We start from the raw sequence: 21430 nt of genomic DNA on the forward strand, positions 1-21430 counted from the left end.
TAACAGACACAATGAACTGGCAACAGATGGTATGATATGGTGAAAAAGAGATTAATTTCATACACTCTTTTTTGGCAGTCCTGCCCAACCAGACCATCTGTGACACATTAGAAACGTTAGAAGCTGTACCACAGATATTGCAAGGATGATGCAAATTATTTGACTGCTTGTTTTACCACTCTGAATTCCATTCATTCTTCAAACTACAAAGTAGTTTTAATCATATATACATTCTGATCCACCCTCCACCACTGTTCCCATAGCACACTGCAGAGTTTCGGCATGATTTCCACTGAACAATTTCACAGACCGCAGAGCTGCATGTTCAAGTATGCGATCAAGCTAAAGTTCTTACTTGCAGCACATTCTGCACTGGTAACAACAGGAGTTTAAATCTGCACGTTGTGAATCATCCTTACTTTACTTCTTAATTTATTTCTAAGTGAAAATGTCTAATCTTTTTACAGCAAACTGATAGGGAGATTCATGCCATCCTCCCCAATGTACTCACAACTTTGTTTCATGACAGCATTTAACATTTGGACATTTCATTTTGCTTTCCTTCTGCTCCAGATTTTTTTCTATCATATTTATATAATGGATTACGTAAAAACAGCGATTCCATCCAGCCCTTATGTCTCCATAATTCATGAACTTTGCTACAAACATGTATACATTATACACACAAAGATGAAATTTTGCTTATCTTAATAGACTTTTATGTTAGAAATCTAAATTTAATGGACACACACACACACGTATAATAAGATTGGGAATAAAGAAATATGGTCTGAAATCTAAGAGATTTCAGTAGGTCAAATCTATTGCTACACTGTGATCATTTTAGAGAAAATTTTAATTGACTAGCAAAAAAAAAAAATAATGACATCTGTTTCCAGTTAAATAGTCTGCTTTTTTTAGTGCAAGTCTGTATTTTAAATTGTCCTACATATTTTGTCCTAGATAACTTTAAATATCCAAATCCATCTGCTATGGGCATCAGATGACTTAGAATTGCAACTTTTAAAAATAAGGAATGAGGAGCTGGATTTCAATGACCTGAAATGTGTGAGTCACAAATAAATACTATATGAGGATTCTCTGTTGCCTCTCATCACTGCTCTTTGCATTCAGGAGGAAAAGAATGAATGGACTAACACAGCAAGGTCTGTGATAATTTTGTGACTCTGGAATTTACTGCTTCATTTATCATATGATGTTTAGAGATACCTTCACAGAAATAAAGAGGTATCACACAAGCATCACTGCTAACTGCTCTGCCTTAGTCTTTCTAAACAACAGACGAAGTAAGCCTTATGCTACTTCTTACACCTTTTATCCTCAAGTCTCTTCTCTTTACACTATATTTCTCCTCTATTGTTTTCTACTCCTCCCTCTTTTCAGTCTAATTTTAATGGCTTAGCAAGCCAGCTCTCACCAGACCTCTGTGAATTCCTTACTAGAAAGACAGTATGGATTATTACTTTAAACAAGTTTGCTCTGCAACAAATTTCCCAGGTCTCTATAAGCTTGAAAAGACGGTATGCTTCACCATCACAGCAGTGATGAAGGATATGGGTGAAAGAGAAACCACTTTCATCTGCTTTGTTCTTTACACTCTTGCTTCATGTACATTTAGCTTCGTAGTAAAAGGTTTCAAATTAAACAAAGAAACTCCAGTCTTTCTCCTATCTTTCCACCAGAAGGGCAAATTCTACTACCATCAATACTGTCAAAACAGAACAAAGGAAGAGAATTGAGGAGTGGTTTGTATTCAGTCCATACAAAAACCTGCCATGGTTGAAGAAAAAGAGGTGCTATTAAAGTGCAAATTTAATACAATAGTTCTAAATTTTTAGCTGGTGTGGTTTTATGTATCTTTAATAAAATATGAAAATATTTAATGGCTATTTTTTGCCATGAAACTACACTGGTTAAAATATTTGTTTAATTGCTTAATATCAGAACATCTAGTTTATCTATGGTATTAGAATTGACAGATTTATCACATTTTTTTTATTCTGACTTTGTGAGTGTAGATGCTCAGTTTATAAGCAAGCACATGTAACTACAGTGGTCTATCTGTTTTCTTATTTTTAGTGTAAGGGAAAAATAAGAAGCTACAAGAGATCCACAAAAACAGTTGGAAGAATTGGTTTTCTGGATCTCTTACATTGGAAGAAACTAAGATTTTCATTTTTCCCTTACTACTTCTTGCTAATTAAGAAGCCAACATAAAAATCAAAGAATTTACCAAGGCTTTAATCCAAAACACACTGGACAGTGACTTCCTCATTTAGAACAGCTAAATGCCTAAGTTAACACAGGAGATAGATCAAGTTCTTTTTCACTGACATATATATGAGTTCTCAGGTAAATGCTGTCTGTCCTTTCCAGAAGGAAGCCCCCAGAAGCACTGATGATGGTGAGATGACTGCTCTGGCAGTGGATCAGACCTAACTATGTAAAACAGACCCTTCACCACCAGAAGATACAATTAAAATGTCTTTAAGAACTGTAGCTAATGATACCTACTCTGCTCTTAGCTGTATGTCAGGCGTGCAGAGCCTGGGGAGAGACTCACTATAAACACCTGTAAAATACTTACAAAACCAAGTAATTTGTTTGAGTCTGTGGCTTCCTCACAATTACGGGTATTTTTCACCAAAAAAAAAAAAAAAGAGCCAACAACAACAAAAAAAAAGCCTCACACACACAAAAAAAAATAACCAATCAACCAACCAAAAAACCCAATTCAATTCACTAACAATGGTGCATCATTCCTGACTTGAACAATTATGTGAGCTCATGGAGAATAAACTGCAAATCATAATAGAAACTGCTGTCGTTATTCCAAACACGTATGGATCTGACATCTCAAGCTAGAATAACTGAGAAAACAGAAACCAGGAAGAATGTGCCGTGATGTATGAACAGTCTGCGCTCCTTCAAAGATGATTCTTTTTTTTTTATGAAGTTTAAAAGTTCAGTACAAAGACAGGATTAAAGTATTTCCCAGTAGTTCCTAACTCCCAGAAATACGATCTATTTTCCTGCTCTTTTTCACTATTTTAAGGATGTTATTGTACTGTGGAAGATTGAGAACAGTATTTGATAACTATTACTGCACTCAAAATATCATGTATGAGCATTTAGCTTTCTTTGTACAATTCAGCAGCCTGATCCTCCTTTTCTTTTTGAAGTATTTCCCAGAAAAAGGCAGTTTTTCTGGATTTTCCACACGTTCGTATGCTGCATATAAACAACTAAATGGTGAAGTTTAATATGAGAATTGTGGCCACGGAGAACAATTCTGCTATGGAAGTGAAGCATTTTTTCCCTCTCTTTAAGAGATCCAAAACAAAATCTCATACAATTGAATTTTAGGGCCAAAATTTTCTTTTGATCTAAATATATATATATATATATATATATATATATATATGGTTTTGTTCTTTTTGTTAAGCTTTAAAACAAAAATACTATTTTGCAGGTTAAAATGCTAATTGCAAAACACTTCGAAATGAAACAGTGTAGCAATACCAAACCGAAAGCACAATTCTTTCACAGTATGTTTTCAATTTCCTTCTTCATTTTGGACTGAAACCATCTCTTGAATTCATTTTGGAATCAAAAAATCCTTTGATTCCCTTGAAGATTCCTTCTGTTTGCAAATAACTACTCAAGCGAAATATATGCCCAAGATATGCAGTGCATACACTTGCAGATTGCATTTTACAATGAAATTAGCTTTTTGTTCAGGAAACATAATGGCTTTAAGCTGTTTCTGTATAGTCACCTTATTTTGAACTACTCAAGAGCCCACTAACTCCTGAAATACAAAATGACATCATCTATCAGCTATATCCACCTCTTTCCACTCTTCCGATTCACACTCTAATGTCTCCTTGGCCTTCACTCTATACATTGTCATTTCTTGTCTTGTTTTCTCAATATTGTTTCTCAGGTAATCTCATTTCTACATTCTATGCTATGCAGTGCCAGGATATAAAAATGCTAGTAGGATTCAAATGTATGAATCAAAAAGAGAATGCCTTACCATCCTTCTTGTGAAACAAGCATTTGTTAGCCCTCATTACGATCAAGGGTTGGTCAGTTTGGCACCAGAATTATGTGAGATGGTCATCTTCTAATGACTAAAAAAGGATGGAATATGTAACAAGTCAGGAATGGGTCCCAGACATGTACATATTTCACAAATAGCCATGAAGACAATTTGCCTTCTAAGCGCAGAGAAGAAATAAGTCACATTAGTTACTAGCTTCTTGGTTGCTAGTTATAGCCCAAACACTTCAGAGCTAGTGTAAACCAGCAATGTTTCATTAGCATAAAAATAGTTAGCTCAGAAACAGCTAGAGATTTACTCATTTTTAGAATAAGCTCCATTTCTGAAGTCCTGATTCCGAACTGGCTGAAAGACTGCCATGCAAGCAAGAAGCACGTATGTTAATTCTCAAAATTAAAGAAATGAAGTAATGAATATGCAGCAACAAAAATGTACTCAGTCAAAATCTCAAGTCTCTTATCAGAGGTCACAGACTAAAGTGTGAAGTTTGGGAGACTTTTTTTTTTCTCTTCCCAACTTAGCTGGATCTCTCCACAGCACAAAATGGCCACACCATACCAGACTTACCTTGCCTTTTAACATTCCTGGTACACTGGGAACAACTGAAAGATTTTTCACAATGCTTTTGTATTTCCTGTGTAACATTGCTGTTTCTTTGTTTATATCCTCAAATGTCTGTTATCTCAGTAATTCTAGAGTTAAAGGGAAATGCTACCTGTCTGCAAGAGTTTTTTCACTAATTTCCAAATGTGATTAGTTACTAAAAACTGCATTAAGTTGGTCACTAAGCTAACAACAGGCCACTGTGTCAACTAGCCACAATATAATCTTTTTGTGATTTGTCAATTTACTCCCTATATCAAAACATATTTTCATTATCATATCCAGTTTCTGTTCCCTAACGATCCAACAGTCATTGAGTAAACTGAGTCTAACCTAAATGAGTAATTGAATTTGACACTGCTGTCCCAATCCATTATACTGACACTAGTCTTTTAGGCAACAGCCATTTGTATGTGACCTAACCAGACTTCTCGAAAAAGTTAAGCTAAATTTTATCCATATAGATGATCCTGCGTAGGGTTTTTCATGTCCCATTACTGGGAAACTAAGTATTTTGGTTCTTATTTTGTAACTATGATCCTTGCACTGATTAATAAGGAATTCATAGTTCAGAAACATGCAACAGCAAAAATAACTACCTATCTTTTTTTTATAAAAAAGGAATATTAGAGGTACTAACTGGTGCTGTAGAATGTTATTTTTAATGCAAAGCTGATAATTTTGGAGCACTGCTATGAGAAGTCTATGTAAAGTCTTAATGGGGATAAAAGGGCCCTACAGAGGTCACTATCTCCTGTGAACCTTTCCTAATGTACCGTCTTTTTCCCTCCCTGCAAGGTCAGTACTGGACTTACTGCTCAAGGTGACACAAACTGATACATGATCTTGAGAGTAGTGACTGGGCTCTGTGAAAGCTATCTATAAACCACTGTCCTTGGCGGACAGGGAGTTTATAGAGCATTTAGTAACTGCAGGCTGTGCAGGCTCTCTAGCTGATTAAGGATTTGGTTTTTGACATGTTAGGTAACTTTTTCATAGGGAAAATTTGTTCAGTAAACTCAACCACTCCCCGTTATGTTTTCCTCCTATTTTTAGCAGAAAGTTCATTGCCATACATTCTGCATACAATTCTTCCCATATGCTAGCATACACTCTTCACCTCACTTCAAATTCCACACTTCCTCTCAATTCTTTCTTTATCACTCTAATTCCACTCTAATTTTTAGAGGACAGACCTGGTTAGACACATGGATATTCACTTTTCTTAATTTGAAAAAAACCCTCTAAGTTCCAAAACCACATATGGATTTTATACCTATGGTTCTTCCATCTTTGATGAAAAAAAAAACCTTACAACAATGATTAATTATGACAAAAAAGGATTTACAATTCAAAGGAAATAAAAATAATTTCAAAAGAATGAAATAACCCAAGTGCAGAGCTCTGCTGTACAACCCTGTTTGACAGTGACACGAGCATACTGTAGGATAGAAAGCCAGGAATTCTAACATCGACAAGCAGCATAACTTCTTTGAAACACGAAGGCAAAACTGCATATTACCTACATCTAGAAAGAAACATTGGCTTAGTAGGATCTTTGCTGTTTATCTAAGCATTTAAGAGAAGAGAGGCAACACTCCTTCAGCCTTTCCAAATATACGCTGCTCTTCCTCATCAAACACTTGACAAAATTGGAACTCTGTCTTCTACTATAAATGCCTTCCACTGGGAAGCTACTTTTTCTAAATGGACCATTTGCCAAAGGTAAACCTGTACTTAGCATCAAGATTTTATTCCCAGTAAAATTTATTTTACTCTTTCATTCTCAACAAGCATAAAAGGAGATACTTATACCCCTCCTCTCCCACCCCCCACCCCAAGGAAAAAGTTACCACAGTTAAGATCACAGAACAAACTTGTTCATATCCTGAACTCAGACTAGACACACCCTCCACTGACTTCTAGTATGAAGAAACAGTAAGTTTGAAAGAGCATCCCTCTTCTGTAAAAGACCCGAGCCACAGACTCATCAGTTTAGCATATATCACCCTTAATGCAGTACACCAGGCAGAGTCAAGATTGTTGTAAAAATTCTCAATCCCAAACATGTTTAATAAGGCTAAAGATCTTAAATCTCTCCCTTAGCTTTTTTATAGATATGTTTAGTGATGACAAGAGAACTACTAACCCAGTTGTTTAAATTTATTCAATTAAATTATTAATCAAAACAACACACAGTAGGTAGAATATCATTGTTTGATTTGGTTTTGGGGTTTCATATTTATTTTCCTCTCTTCATACGCTTCTAAACTAGAAATGTAAACTACTTGGAATTATCAGAAACAGTTAAGGAGATACAAAGTATCAGGAATATTTAAGGAATTGTAACAGCGTGTGTTGAGGCATTTTTCTTTTTAAGACTGAAACTGGTTTTCCACGGCAAAAAGAGAGGAACACTTTGGCAATTATAACTACTTTAAGATCCTCCTGTTTTCAAACCACTATAAAATCAACAAGTCAGAACACACACATTCAAGAAATTGTCCTTGTGCTGTGTTTTTCCTGTATCCCTGCTGCAAGTGAGCCTTTTTTTGCTTATTTCTCTTGGTTTTCATCTACAATGTGAGATCTGTGGGGCAACGACTGGGTAGTTTTGAGCTCCTTGCAGATATTGACAATGGAAATAATAAATTCTAATAACAAATGCATTTAAAAATGGCAATTCATAGAGCTTCAAAGTCAGTCAGGATGAGGTTTTTATTCTAAAGTACAGGACAGAAAACAATGTATGAAAAAGTGTATAGTCTGTTTGGTATACGTTCTTGCTCTTGTACTGCAAGAGTCCATGAGGCTTACTGCATTTTACTTAAGGTTTTCTACTGCCAGTTTATAGAAAAATCTGTGCTAATTATGTGGGTACTATTATATGTGTGATGATACTTAATAAACTCTCAGTGTTTTGAAATATGTCCTACTTCTACCTGGCCACTTTAAGAATTGAAAATAACTCCACACAGAAGAAAAGTAGCACTTTCCTCGTCTGTTTTTGGAAAAAAAATCATAAATCTGAGCTAAATTGTACCATTTCTTTTAACTGGATAGTGGTTTCATGGAGTTGTCTTAGTCAGACCACGTCACAACATGCCTGAACTGTGCCATAATAACTGCAAGGATCTGAACATTCCAGTTTAGAACTCCAGCAAAATGGGAAAAGATGAATATCGACAAATAAATATAAACTGGACAGCATACTTCATTAACATTTCTTAGTTGTTTGATAGAAATGACCAGGAGCATGTATTGCAGAATAATAAACCTTAACATCCTTAGGCACCTTTCCTCCTCTTTCCTATTCAACACAAATTGACTTATCCTCTTGGTACATAAAGGGACTATTATTTGTTGAACAAAAACCTGCTTGTGTATTTTATGCTGCTGCTTTTTAGTGATACCAAGTTTAAAGGCTAGGGCTGTTTTGCTGAAGTTAGAGTGAAAGTTATCCTAATCTTCTTAAAAGCACAACAGAAATGAAGTTACTATCAGTATTGGAGTCATATTCAGACATTTATTTGATTCTCACAAGGTAATCTTTCCTTGTGATGGATGGATTCAAGCTTTAAACTTTCTATTATTCTGGGATGGCCCTTCGTGTTGTGCAGCAGGCTGCACTTACAGCATCTATTACCAGAACATGCCTTAAACAAAACACATCTGTCAAGAAAAAAGTGACAGACCTACCCAAAAGGATTCCCAGGTTGAGTGTACGAGAGAGTCATCAGTATTCTAACACTATTTGTTAGGTTCTTTGCAATATTTTTCCCTTCTTAAATATCTGTTTTTCATGAAACAGGCCAACTTCATATTTAAAGGGTATGCATACATTGCTTTGTAACCGTATTCTTCTGATCTCCCAATTATTTACAAGTGGTAGGTAATTTATATGATAACTTTAAGCTATTATAATTTTCTAAATCTTTTCTTACATTGCAGTGACAAGACAGCAATGCAGAGACTAAAAACTATGGAGTAAGTTTTCTGTTGTACCTTTGCCAGTTGTGGTCTACAAAGACATTAACTGCTGAAGTATTTACCTGCTCAATTAATCCTGCTTGTGCTGGGAATTTGTGTAGGAGTTGTGTGATCTGGCAGTTAAATAATCTGGCAGCTACATTTACAAGTAAATAAAAACCCAGTGTGGAATAAGAAAAAGGTTTTCACTACCAAGTAGCAAGAAAATCAAAACTGACATAGAAGAGGAATCAGCAGTGGTTTGAAAGCCCCAAAGTACATCAAGAGAAGACTCAAAAGTAAGTTATCCTTAATGGTTTCCTTTCTTTGACAGTCACCTACTTCTTCCCATTTCTGATCATTCTGACTTCTTGATTATTTTTATACCTGTGACAACATTCTTTCTTTTGCATCTCTTTTAGTCTGTCAAATGTCAACCCCCAAATTACTGTCTTTTTTTTCACTCACCTCCATTGCAGCAGCTCACCTCCTAGATAGGCAGCAGAGCAGGGGAAACAACATCTTGCGTGACAACCTGGCATCTAGCACTGCTCTCTTCAAAAGAAGCTTTTCAAGCTTGCTGACTTTCCAAGTGACTGCTCAAACATGATCTAAAAATGCATAGGGAAGTATTTTACAAATATTAAAGGGACATAACCCTTACCTGGTTAATACCATTATTTATTGAACTGGTGACTTTGACAGACAAATTGATGTCAAGGTTCATAGATTGCTTGGACCGATTTGAATGATCCTCAGAGGTTAGAAGAATCAAATGAGGTTCAAGTTGTACTGAGAAAATTAATGTTCAGGCATTCAGATGCACTGTTTGTACCTGGGAGGACATAATGAAAAACTTCAGGAAAGGCTTAACAACACACTAGCTCCCAAGACCATTTTCTCTTTTCTCTACACAAGTCATCTTCACAGACAGAGAAAATGAAATCTATTCAAGCCAGGAAAAGAGCCAGGGATTGGAATTTTGGTGAAGATCTGACTCCACCATAGAAAAGCATGTGAAAATCTATGCTATCTATACCTGAGCAAGAAGGAAGAATAAGCTTTTGGCTTTTCAGATCACAGTCCTTAAAGTCACAGTCAAGTCTTTCCCACATTTTTGCCCATCTGTCTAACCAGCTGTAAGCCGAGACAGCATTGGAAAGGAGTCAGTGTCATTATCCCCTTGCTGTAATTGGCATGGCAGGATGGAGCAGCATGTACAGCCCTCTCCTGGTGTGAGAGAGAAAGTGAAGAGAAACCAAACCAAGTGAGCCAGATGTCACAGAGACCTTAAGAAGCATGCTGGAATCCAGAGGATGAGTGAACAAGCTGTCTGCTTTTACTACGCAGAAGTTCTGTTTCCTCCCTTCCTCCATTGTCTTTGTTTTTCCTAATAGATACCATTTTTTGTTGTTGTTGTTGTTTTGTACTTCTGATCAAAAGTGTTGAATTTCAGTAAGCATGAGTATGTAACATTCCAGTTTTGATGACCCTTCCCCCTTTTCATGTGCTAGACACTGATGTTACCAGGACACTCTGAGGAAACGGGTTTAAATGGCAAAATAGGATCATGAAAAAAGAAAAGGACTTGCTAAAAAATGAAGGACCACTTGATTTTGACAGTTTCTTAATCTCTTTGGAAAGCTCTCTTTGGTTTATCTCTGAGAAGGCCAGATCCTACTACAGCTATGATGGGAAACTATTCGTACTTTGTCCTTAGACCAAAGAAACTGGTCCAAGAAGCAAGGAGAGAAATTTAATTTTGTATTATGTGGTACAATATAATCCTGGTCTACACTAGAACTTTTAAGGTTGAATGAATGCCCATAGTTGAATCAAACCACTGCATAAGTTGGATAAATCTCAGGCTGCAGTTTGCCTTGATCTGTGACAACTGCTTAGGTCAATCCAGAATTCTATGAGACCTACTGTGCCTGGATTTACCCTCCTCATGCTCTTTGATGCTGACTCTGCATTTCAGATTTTGTCTGGGAGCCCAGCTAGCACTGAGAAATAAAACACCACTACAGTAGTACTGAAATGACTGAAGAATAACCCCAACAAAAACCAAACCAAACAAACAAAAGGAGAAATTGTAATTTCTTGTTATTTTGATATGAAACAGTGCTTTTGGTTCCATCTTTTTTTCAGATGTCTGTTCTAGTACATAACATTAACAGTTTGTCTCAGATCTCAGTAGAAATGTAACATCCATGAGCATTTAAATAATTCCAAAGTCCTAAGTTCAGAATGTACAGTGTTACATGTTTCTCCAGAATCAAAGGTGAAAGAACATTAAATAAGTTCCAGATGGAGTGGACTTTAGCTAAAGAAGAAAAGTCAGAAGCTTAACCATATGACAGACCTAGAGGCAACTCCAAAGCTGCCAGAAGCTGCCTTTGGAGTCTGCCAAGGAGACAGATGCTCATGCCAACAGTGCATAGATTGGCATCATTTATATCACATCAGGCCTCATGCTGTCATGATGCCACTGTGCAAAGTACTAAGTCAGACAGCTAATATTTAGAAAAGAGCAATCACACTGCATATATTTAGATCGCGTATTCAGTAACAGTTTTCATATTATATTTACCCTTTTGGATCTTGACTTTTATGACATGAAAGCATGTCGTCTTATCTTTCTGTACTCATTTAACTCTTAAAAATTTCACAAGTGCATTAAAGCATAAAATAAACCTATAATTTTTACACCAATGCAAACCTGGCCAAAAATAGCCATCAAATACTTGATACTAATGTTGAAAATAGATCTTTCTGTTTTAAAGGAATTCCCCACAGAATCCAGGGAATGGTTTGGGTTTTATCCCTCTTTATTTTCACATCACAAAACCCGAATTCAAAGTGCAAAGCTGCAAAGTGCAATACATATCTAAAAACTGTTTTTCTTGCAGTGGATTCACACATTGTTCCCAACTTCATGCTCTATCACTTAGAATATCTTTCTGTTTGAAAATAAATTATGCTCTGTCTGAAGCATCAAGCCTAACCTTAGGCATCTAGCAGCATAGAACTGTACAGATGTATTACAGCAAATATCCATATTACACGCTGTGTCATGGCATTTGAACAACTGCAAACTCTTGTATGCAATTTTGGACACAAACTGGTTCAAACATGCCTTGTTTAAGAGATCACTGTGAAGAGACTTCAGGTTTGATTGCACCGTCTGTTGAAAGCACAGAGTTTCACAGTTTTCTGAATGTACCTAATAATCATCCAACATGAGTACGGAAGTTCTGAACAAACTAGAGTGCAAATGGATAAAAACCACTGTGATGGCACACAGTAAACCAGTGACATCAGAAAAGAGCGTGACAGCTCTGAAATACATCTATAGCAGGAAGGATTAACTTTGCTCTCTATGGGAATCCCACCATAAAGTGTGTTAAACTCTACCTCTCCCTGATTTAGAGCCTGGGTAAACATTGACAATTATTTAACAGCTGTTTAGGCAGCATGTTTACATATCCTGGGGACTGTGCCATCCAAATATTATGATTTCATTAGGAGCTTTGCCCTAAAGAACTGAGAGATTGAGACTTCTGAGAACCCTAGAGCAACATGATAATTTTCCTATTGCAGTACCTGGGCTTCAGAAGGGGTGGATCTAGCAGCAGCCCTGCAGACGGTTTACTACAGCACAAGTACTCAGCAGCACGGTGAAACAATATGGTTCTGGGAGAGAAAAATAAAAACAAAATGCATCACCACTTTGTCAGATCTCACATAAACACAAACAACAGGTTTGTTTATTTGAGGACTTTCTGATCAAGTTCTTTAGCTTTCTATCTGTAATGGCCAAACACTCACTAAAAATCATACGTTCCCCATGCACCAAAAAAACAAGCATCTTTATATCAACGTGTTCCTGCAGAATGCCAGTATCCCACTTGTGCACAGAAAAGTACATGGTTGCATTGGCTACCAAGTTCTTCATCTCTCTCAAAAGAAATAACTGAGTCTAAACTGCTAGCTTCCTAAAAAGCTATAGCTAAGTATCTCCATCCCACTTACTTCACGGCCAAACATTCTGCTTTCAAATTCATGTACACCCTGGACAGTCTTTTGATACCATTCAAAATACGCATTTCATTTGCATAGCCATACCAGCAAAAGCTGGTAAACTTGTGACTACAGAGCTACAAGACTGTGGCAGCTGGAGCACAGATAAGACCTTTGATGGATTTACTGATGTTTGGAAAAGGCAAAGGAGTAGTTTCAAGAACTAGCTTCAGGAACTGGCGAGTTCAGATGATCTTGACTAAGGTATATTTGGGGTTCATATTTCTGGGATGAATAGCTCTCCTTGTCTGCAAACTCAAATCACACTTAGGACCCAACACACTGCTCATTTTATGTTAAAATATATAAAGCGGCCAGGTGTTATGTTTTTCCCCCACAAGATGTTCTTTATAGCATGAGTGCATTCTCAGTACAAAAATACTGAAACCAAATACATCCATCGCAAGCACTGTTAAGGTGAAAAATCTGCTTTTAAATGAGAAATAGACTATTTACATAACAGGTATTTGAAAAGAATGCAACATTATATTTTGCTTAATCAAATCAATTTACATTCCATTCCTTTATTGTGGCAGAAGCTATGAGTGGGTTTAATCTCTTCAGAGTTCTAATTTTCATTATTTATAAGTAGTACAGTCCTTAAAATTGGGTTATTATTTCTGTACTAAGTATGAAAGTAATAGTCCTCTTTTCTAAAATTAACATCTGTTTTCTTCAGAAAAGCAAACTAAAAAGCTATTTGTGTTTCAGGAATTATGTCTTTCTGCTCTCAATCACATCAGTCAAAAGAGACATTTCGCTGTTGTTTCATGGAAAGCATCTTTCTTCTTTCTCACATTTAACTCTGTAAACTACACAGCATTTGAAAAAGTACAGGCAACAACCTATCCAAACCCATGGAAAGCAGAAAGGATGCTATACACAGAAGACATGGCATGGAACAAATCACAGCATCATGAAAAAAAAAAAAAATATATCAAAAAGGCCTGATTGCAAGGCCAAGATGACAGTAAACAGAACTGATTCAAATATTAAAAAAAACTAAATTATTCATTCCATCTTACATCAACTACCTCTGCAACTAATTGCATATAATCCTGTGTAAAACCAGCTAGAAAAGATGTGGACATCTATTCAAACTGGGTACAAAACACACATAATGGAGTCCTCTGTCAGACACAAACTACTCCCTTCACAGTCACCAGTCCATACACAAAACTGTCCCTTTGCAGTAATGACCATGAACATTGCTGGTGGCCAAAAAACAACTTCTGGGCTGTGACACAGCCTCACCCCTACTAGCATATCTACCAGTCAGCAGCACAGAAGGACCCTGGGCAAGGGTGGCTTGACTCCTGAAACAGGGACCTTGCTCTTTTGCTAGTCTGTCTGAGCAGGTACTGAGCACTATGGGATGCAGACACTTATGGGATGTCTTCCTTAATTAACACCCACAGACAAGTGCCTGAAGTCACTCAAAACTAAAGAGCCAAACAAGTCCCTACAACTGAATTCAATTAACTACTATAATAATTCTCATCTTCTATTTCCTATTACAGCACAGATAAACAAAAGCACAGGATTACTGAGTCAAAGCAAAGGTTCACTGAGCTCATTTTCCTTTCTCCCTAACAGCCATAAAGGAATGTCTTCTGATGAGTACACGGCCAGGCCATGAATACAGTCTTGTCCCCTTGTTCACTCTCTGCCTCCAACTGTTTTCAGCTCAGCAGCCTGCTGGGCTCCACATCATCTCTTAATAACCCTCTCAGGACTTCCTTGGCATGAACTTGTCTAGTATCTTCTGAGCAGCTACAAACGTAGCCAGAAAATAGTTTTGGCAGCTTTTGAGATTATACAGATATAAAGCATTTAAGTATGTCTAAATCATCACTGAAATCTACTCACTACATAAGTGACGAGAATTAGTAACATAGTTCCTGCTATCTGGATAACTGCTAAATCCATTATCACATTTAATCACATACTCATTACTCTGCTTTGCACAAAATAACTGAGTCCTCTATTCTGGTATTAAATCAGAATAACCAGATTTCTCAGATCAGCTGTTGCACAACTGCAATCCAGCATCACTAAATTACAGACTATTTTCTTTAGTCTTAGATTGCTGCTGACCAAGAAGAGGTTTAAACAGTATAACAGTGCACAAGTAACATAAATAAACAGGTTAACATATTTGTAAGATCCAAACCTTCAGAGGAGATAATATTTTAGAATACTTATGTAAGTATAATATTTACTGCAATGATGAGGAACTCATAGCCTGCCATTACTGATGTGGAAGATAACTGAAATTGGTGGATAGTTCTACTGTTTTACTGAAGAAAGTAAGATTTACATAAGCAACTATAAAGTTGTAGTTGCCAAATTATTTGTATGACAAGATCATTTTTTAGGAATTCCTAGGTGGTAAAAGAAGATAGAAACTAAGGTTATCTAATCAAAATATAAAACTCCCAGTAGGAGAAGCAAGCTTCAACCTTCCAGATATAAAACATATTATGTAGCATTCACACTTGAGCAATTGATAGAACGGTTTAGAGAGATAGCCACACAGTCAGCAGAATTGATAACCCTTGGGGGAAAAAAACCCCAAAATTTCTATCCCTCCAGGTATTATTCATTTGCTGAAACTGGAGGAGAAAAGATCCAGAGCTTTAGACTATTAAGATCACACAGAAAATGCGATTAGTTCACATGCAGAAAATGTCAGTTTAAGTTTGTATTTCCTTGTGAAGTTTCAAAAGGAAAATTCTGATTTTATAATAATAGGAAATACCAAGTTATCTGATTTTAATTGATATGTTCCTGCACTCAATTAGGAACTGTGACTGATCTTATCATTTGTAAAGTACAACATGGCTTTTCAATAGATACTGGCAATTCTTTAGGGCCCAGTCCTATGACAAAAGCTTTTCTGTTGCCTCCACAGGTTTTGTTTTAGACCTTTTATTAAACCAAAATGACACAAAATCCCCAAACACTTGTACATGTTGCCATTTATCAAACAGCCACCTAAAACAGCAACAGCATTCAGAGGCACAGGCTTTCTATCATATCCAGTGAAATATGGTCCAAGTGAAATGCAGGATCAAATTCAAACGACACCCTATACAATAGAGGAAAGTAACGCAAGAATATATGCAAACCACAGTCAGGTCCCAGTGGAAAAGCCTGAATTCTTGAAGGAAGAAATATACAGAGACATGGAAATTTTCTCTACTTGAACAAGAATTTAGGAATTATTAATGAAGAACACACACTCAGACAGGATACCTGTAGTCATGTCAGGAGCTGCTAGTCAAATGCTGGCTAGCTCAGAACATCATGCCTGGGTTTCCACCATCGTTCCTCCTGACTGATATCTGTACTTAGCCTGAAGAGCACAAGAGCCCCTTGGCTAAGAATACAGGGGACCCTTTACAAAACAACATGAAAATATGTGCTACCTTGCACTAACATTTCATTCTCGATTAAGGCCATTTTGGTTACGCAGTAACAGTCCGAGCCTATTCTCCTGCATGGCCAATTATTGCTACTGCATACTGGAAAGATGAAATCCAGAGAATATGTGGGCATGTGTAGCTGGATGTGCATCTTCAGAAAATATGACTCATGCAGAGGGATGGAAATTTCATATAAGCTTTTTCCCCAAGGTTATCTATCCTGCTGACTGTGTGGCTGTCGCTAAAGCATTCTATCAGCAGCTGAAGTGTGAATGCTATGTAATACATTTTCAATGTGGAAGGCTGACGCTTTTTCTACTGGGACTTTCATGTTTTGATGAGACAGCCTGCTACCAGAGTTATTTACTTGTCTTTTAACTAAGGTATTCACAACTGAGGAATATTTTAGTCTTGAATATTTGTCGAGCTCCAGCTAGTGAAGAATTGAAAAGCACCCCATTTCAGCTTTTAACTGGGACTGGTTCCACTGCTCACCTGTATTTGAAACTCATTAGCTGAAATATTTCATACAGCACAAACAGAAATTAAAAGGCAGATTATTAACATCACAGCCTGCTAACTGGTGTGTAAAAAGCTATACAAAGACCCACATCAGTGACAAAGATTTTCCTTTCCTTTTTAAATTCTTTTAACCCTTTTAAAATTAAGTTTACTTGAAAGCATCAAATATTTGGATTCTCTCTATAGCAAAAATCTTTTTCATCTAGAATATTTTTTAAAATTTGACAAACTTTTAAACAGTTTTGACCAGCTCCTATCTTCATTTTTACTCCAAAAATAAGTCTAATAGAAGAATGTCAGTAATTCCACATGCTCTACAGCCTAGAGAAAATGATGGAAACAAATATGACTGCTTTTCTGTTGTACAGTATTTGTAAGATTAATTAGGACTAAAATCCAGGATTAAATCCTACCAGATTTTTTTTTTTTTTCTCCTGACATGCTATGATGTCCATATCATGATTAAAGTCTTTGCCATTCTGTAAAGCTAAAGTCTGGGAGAAGCTATTCACTGTGAGTTTATGAATCCAAAATAATGAAATCATGTCTTTTCTTGTTTTAAAGCCTACTTGATCGCTAAGGATTGAAAAGAAAAATCAGTGGGCCTTTACTACAAGGCTTTCGAAAGAAGACACAGAAACTGATAGATCAGGTGCTTGATCAATGGCAGATTGCCAGAGAGTCATCCATATGGCTCTCCAGATAATGTTTGAATATGATGAAAGTTTTCTTTGATTGAAAAGCCTACAGTTTCAGATGCTTTCCTCACACCCTGAAACTTGCATTAATAAGACTAAACTCAGAACAAGTTTTCTGTGTAAGACACATTCTCTTGGGGGCAGAAGATGGTCAATTACTACCATAGCATTCATCCGTGCTTTCCAGGCTCTTCACAAGTCAAAAAATTAGTCTTGCTGTAACAACCAGCTCTCCCTGGAGAAGCCACAGCATGGCATGAAGAAAGGTTCAATTCTGCTGAAACACAGTGGAAATAAGCTCTATCACATTTAAGTACCACATCTATAAAAAGAGGTTTCTATTTCCTACAGACTTTTGCAAAATGGGCAAATATCCTTTTACTTTAAATATCTCTCTGGATTCAGATACAATGTATCAAATGTATTGTTTGATTCTGTAACAGAGAACAGGCATAGTCTGACCCTACTTCCACACTTCTGTGACACAAAGTCACCAGTGTCACACAGAAGTCATTGGTGGAAGTTGCAAGTACACAGAACTAGTGTCAATCAGGCTGCAGGTAGGAGCTCAGTGAAAGAAGCAGGATGTTTGATTAAGTCAAGAGGATCTTTGCTTGACACCGCTATTTATATTGGTGATAAGATTAAATTTGTTTCATACATACACTTTTTAAGAGGCAACACAAAATGTTCACACTGTCAACTGCCTACATACTTTTTGTAACACTGAGCGTTGCTAAGATTGTTTAACAGCTGCTTAGGAGGGCAAACAGCTGATTTCTTGTATTTTAAGAACTCCTAATTTACTGAATGAACACAGTACTTTATGTAGTAGATAATACTTTCATACTTGTATTTTTAAAGTGAATATACTGTCTTCCGCATCACAGACCTCTATCCAGAGTACACAGATGTCCCAGAAGTAGAAAAAGTTATAAAGATTACTTGCATTTCAGGAATTTGAGGTTAAAGGGGGAAGAACGCAATGCCTAATTCAAACAAAGAATTTAAATGTGATTAAATGGCAAGTTTAGTAGTTTAGATGGCAAGTTTAAATGTCAAGTTAATAAATGTAGAAGAGGCCAGGTTACATATTAGGATTCAGCCACGAACATTTAGAGTTCACATTAAAAAAATTAATTTTTGTTAGAAACAAATCCAATTTGTTTATTAATCTCTCAAATAAGTCAAATGGATTTTTAATTGAGAAGTAATTGCATTTTGCTTTATACAATCTTTGTTGATTTCATAAGCTTACCATCAACCCTTTGGTGATTTCTCACCTGATAAAGAAATTACATATCGAATTAATCACATTGTGTAATAACAAATCTCCTATTTAGGGGCACAATAATTAAGACTGGGAAAACGCTAGGAAAACAAGAAAATTATTCCCCAAGGTAGAGGGATTGTGGGTTCTACTTGAAAGGAAGATACACAGTTTGCAAAGTAGATTAATTAGTTTTAAGAGGATCTCAAAAAGCTTGGTACTTTGAAGTATGCAATCAGTTTGGGAAAAAATATATCTGTGCTACAAAGATACCTTGTACCAACTTTCAAAATATTATCTCTGGCAAAACACAGCATTTGCTTTGCTATATGAAAAACCTGTTTTCACTTTTGGAGACACAGTATGATAAATTTTGGCAAGCTGAGTGATTTCCTATCTGCGATTCATTTGGCAAGGCAGAAATACTAAACAAGAAGCTTGCCTTGAATTTACATACCCCATCCATACAGTTTCAGCTGCAGCAGCTGAGAGCAGAGAAGATGCTAGTTCAAGTGAGAAGTCTTTTGGGACAAGAGTCTCTAATGAATCCCACTTAAAATATGTGGTCATTCTCTGCTATGTGCATATTTATATCATTCTTATTAGACATCCAAAAAACGTAAAAATCTCTATACATCTCATTTTGAGACCTGTGGCAGAGATGAATACATAGTTTAAATGAATGATTTGAAGCTGACAGCCTCAGCAAACTGTGGTTCAGAGCAACTGTGAGCAACACAGCTGTGGCATCATGCTGAAAATATTACCCTATCTGAACATATGTACAAACCTCAAGAATGAATGGTGTCCTGGAGGGAGAAAAGACAGGAAAAGAACACTAAATTCTGTTCGGTACATAAAAGGGTATTTCAAAAGCATCTTCAGTATAGAAGATTAAGAATTCTCCTCTAAAAAAAGCAAAAATATAATGAAGAGAGTCAAACAGAGAGGAACTGCTGACTTCACAAAACTGTTTTAAACTTTCGTTTCCCCTTTCTCTCGGCACAACTTGAATAAACACAACATTTCTGCCTGAGTAAACAAAACATAAAATACTAAAAGTACACAAGGAAGAGTCTTACAGTTTCAAATCAGTATCTGGAAAAGCAATTAAACATTCTGGATCAATAGTTTCCTATCATTTGCCTATTGTGTAATTTCTTTGAAAAAAGGACTTCCTGCTTTGGCCAGCAGTTGGCCTGTCATTTGAGCTATTCAGCAATAACAAAGTAAAAAAGAAATGATATAGCAGTTTATTTTTACTTGTTTCATAACTTTTCAAAGATTTGCCTTTATCTCAAATATGTCATAGCATTGATTATTAATAAAAGCAGCAGCACAAATTCCTCAGGCTTTCACTAATCTCATTATTCTCTCCTGCACTTGTCAAAGACATGCTTATTCTCACATCCAGAGCCCAAAAGAACCTTTGTTTTTGCTTCTCAGCTCTTATAAATGTGAGGCCCTTTAGCCCATCTTGACAAGATCATCCTGCTTCACAACACAGGATCCACCTCTTGTAGGATACAGCAAAGCTATACAATACGTAGGCTATACCTATATAATTTCATGCCCTACATCACATTTCCTTGCATGTTCTCACGATTGGTAGGAATTCTACATGACTTTCTGATATATCAACATCAAAACATCCATTACTGAAGACAAATATTTTTCATAATATTCCAAATGATGGTCAGTAGAAATTGGACACAATAGAGATTTCTGCAGAAGTTACATGTGTAAGCCCTGGACTCCCACACTACCACTGGGTACTTCATTTCTACACTAGTCCAGTTTGACAACTAATAATTTCATCTAAGAAGTCACAATGAGTTTTTGCATAATCCACTTTAGATGTTGTAATCCTAAGCATATTTTTATTTCAATCTCTTCCATGTCAAGGGCAGGCTCCTTATATAAAACTCATCATTGATACTCAGTTTCAATGTTAATGTACTGCCATATCCAAATGAGAAGTAGAATTCTTCTATTAGATCCTATGACTTTGTAGCTCACCACTGAATGGAGGACAAGTGTGAGAGTCACAAAACTCTTTATGAACTCTCTTCTGTGGCTAAAAAATATTCTCTGAAGCCAAAGGGTTTGTGGCCAACAATACTACCAGGCAGAAACCCATCAATTTGAGAGGCTCTATAGCTATGTTATATTACAAAATCTCATGGACTTTCTTCTCTGTCCTCTAAAATATATTTTTTTTTTCAACTAAAGGTAGACATCATTATAAAGCATCCACCCTCACACCCCTCACCCCCCATAACTTCTTCATCTAGTAGAAACTATTTAAAATTTGCAAAGTTCAAAATCTGACTGTTAGGTTCAATAGTCCAAAGGCAAATCTAAAGTGTCACAGATGTAAACCTTCCTGATATCTGCTATCCTAGCTGACTATTCCAGCTGACTGTGAAAACAGGCAAAATGGTATTTCTAGACATTATCTCAAAGAATAAATTTGTGGTTTCTGTGTTATAACTTATGCAGATTTAAAGCCCTAAGATATCAATTCTCTAAACAAAATTGGCCTTAAGTAGTCATTTCCTCTGCAGCACCTTTTTTCAGTACAGAACATTATCGTGATGATACTTGTCACAGAGAACATATATTTGTGAAATATTTATTGCATTTCTTCATGATTATTTCACAATCCCTTAAAAAAAAAAGGCATTCATGCAACATTATTTCAGTTAATGTAATCTGCAAATTCTTGCTGTATTTCATCCTATCAAGTAAACATTCCTTGACTTTATCT

Source organism: Lathamus discolor, chromosome 9, assembly GCF_037157495.1.
Source record: "Lathamus discolor isolate bLatDis1 chromosome 9, bLatDis1.hap1, whole genome shotgun sequence".
Classification (NCBI taxonomy): Eukaryota; Metazoa; Chordata; class Aves; order Psittaciformes; family Psittacidae; genus Lathamus; species Lathamus discolor.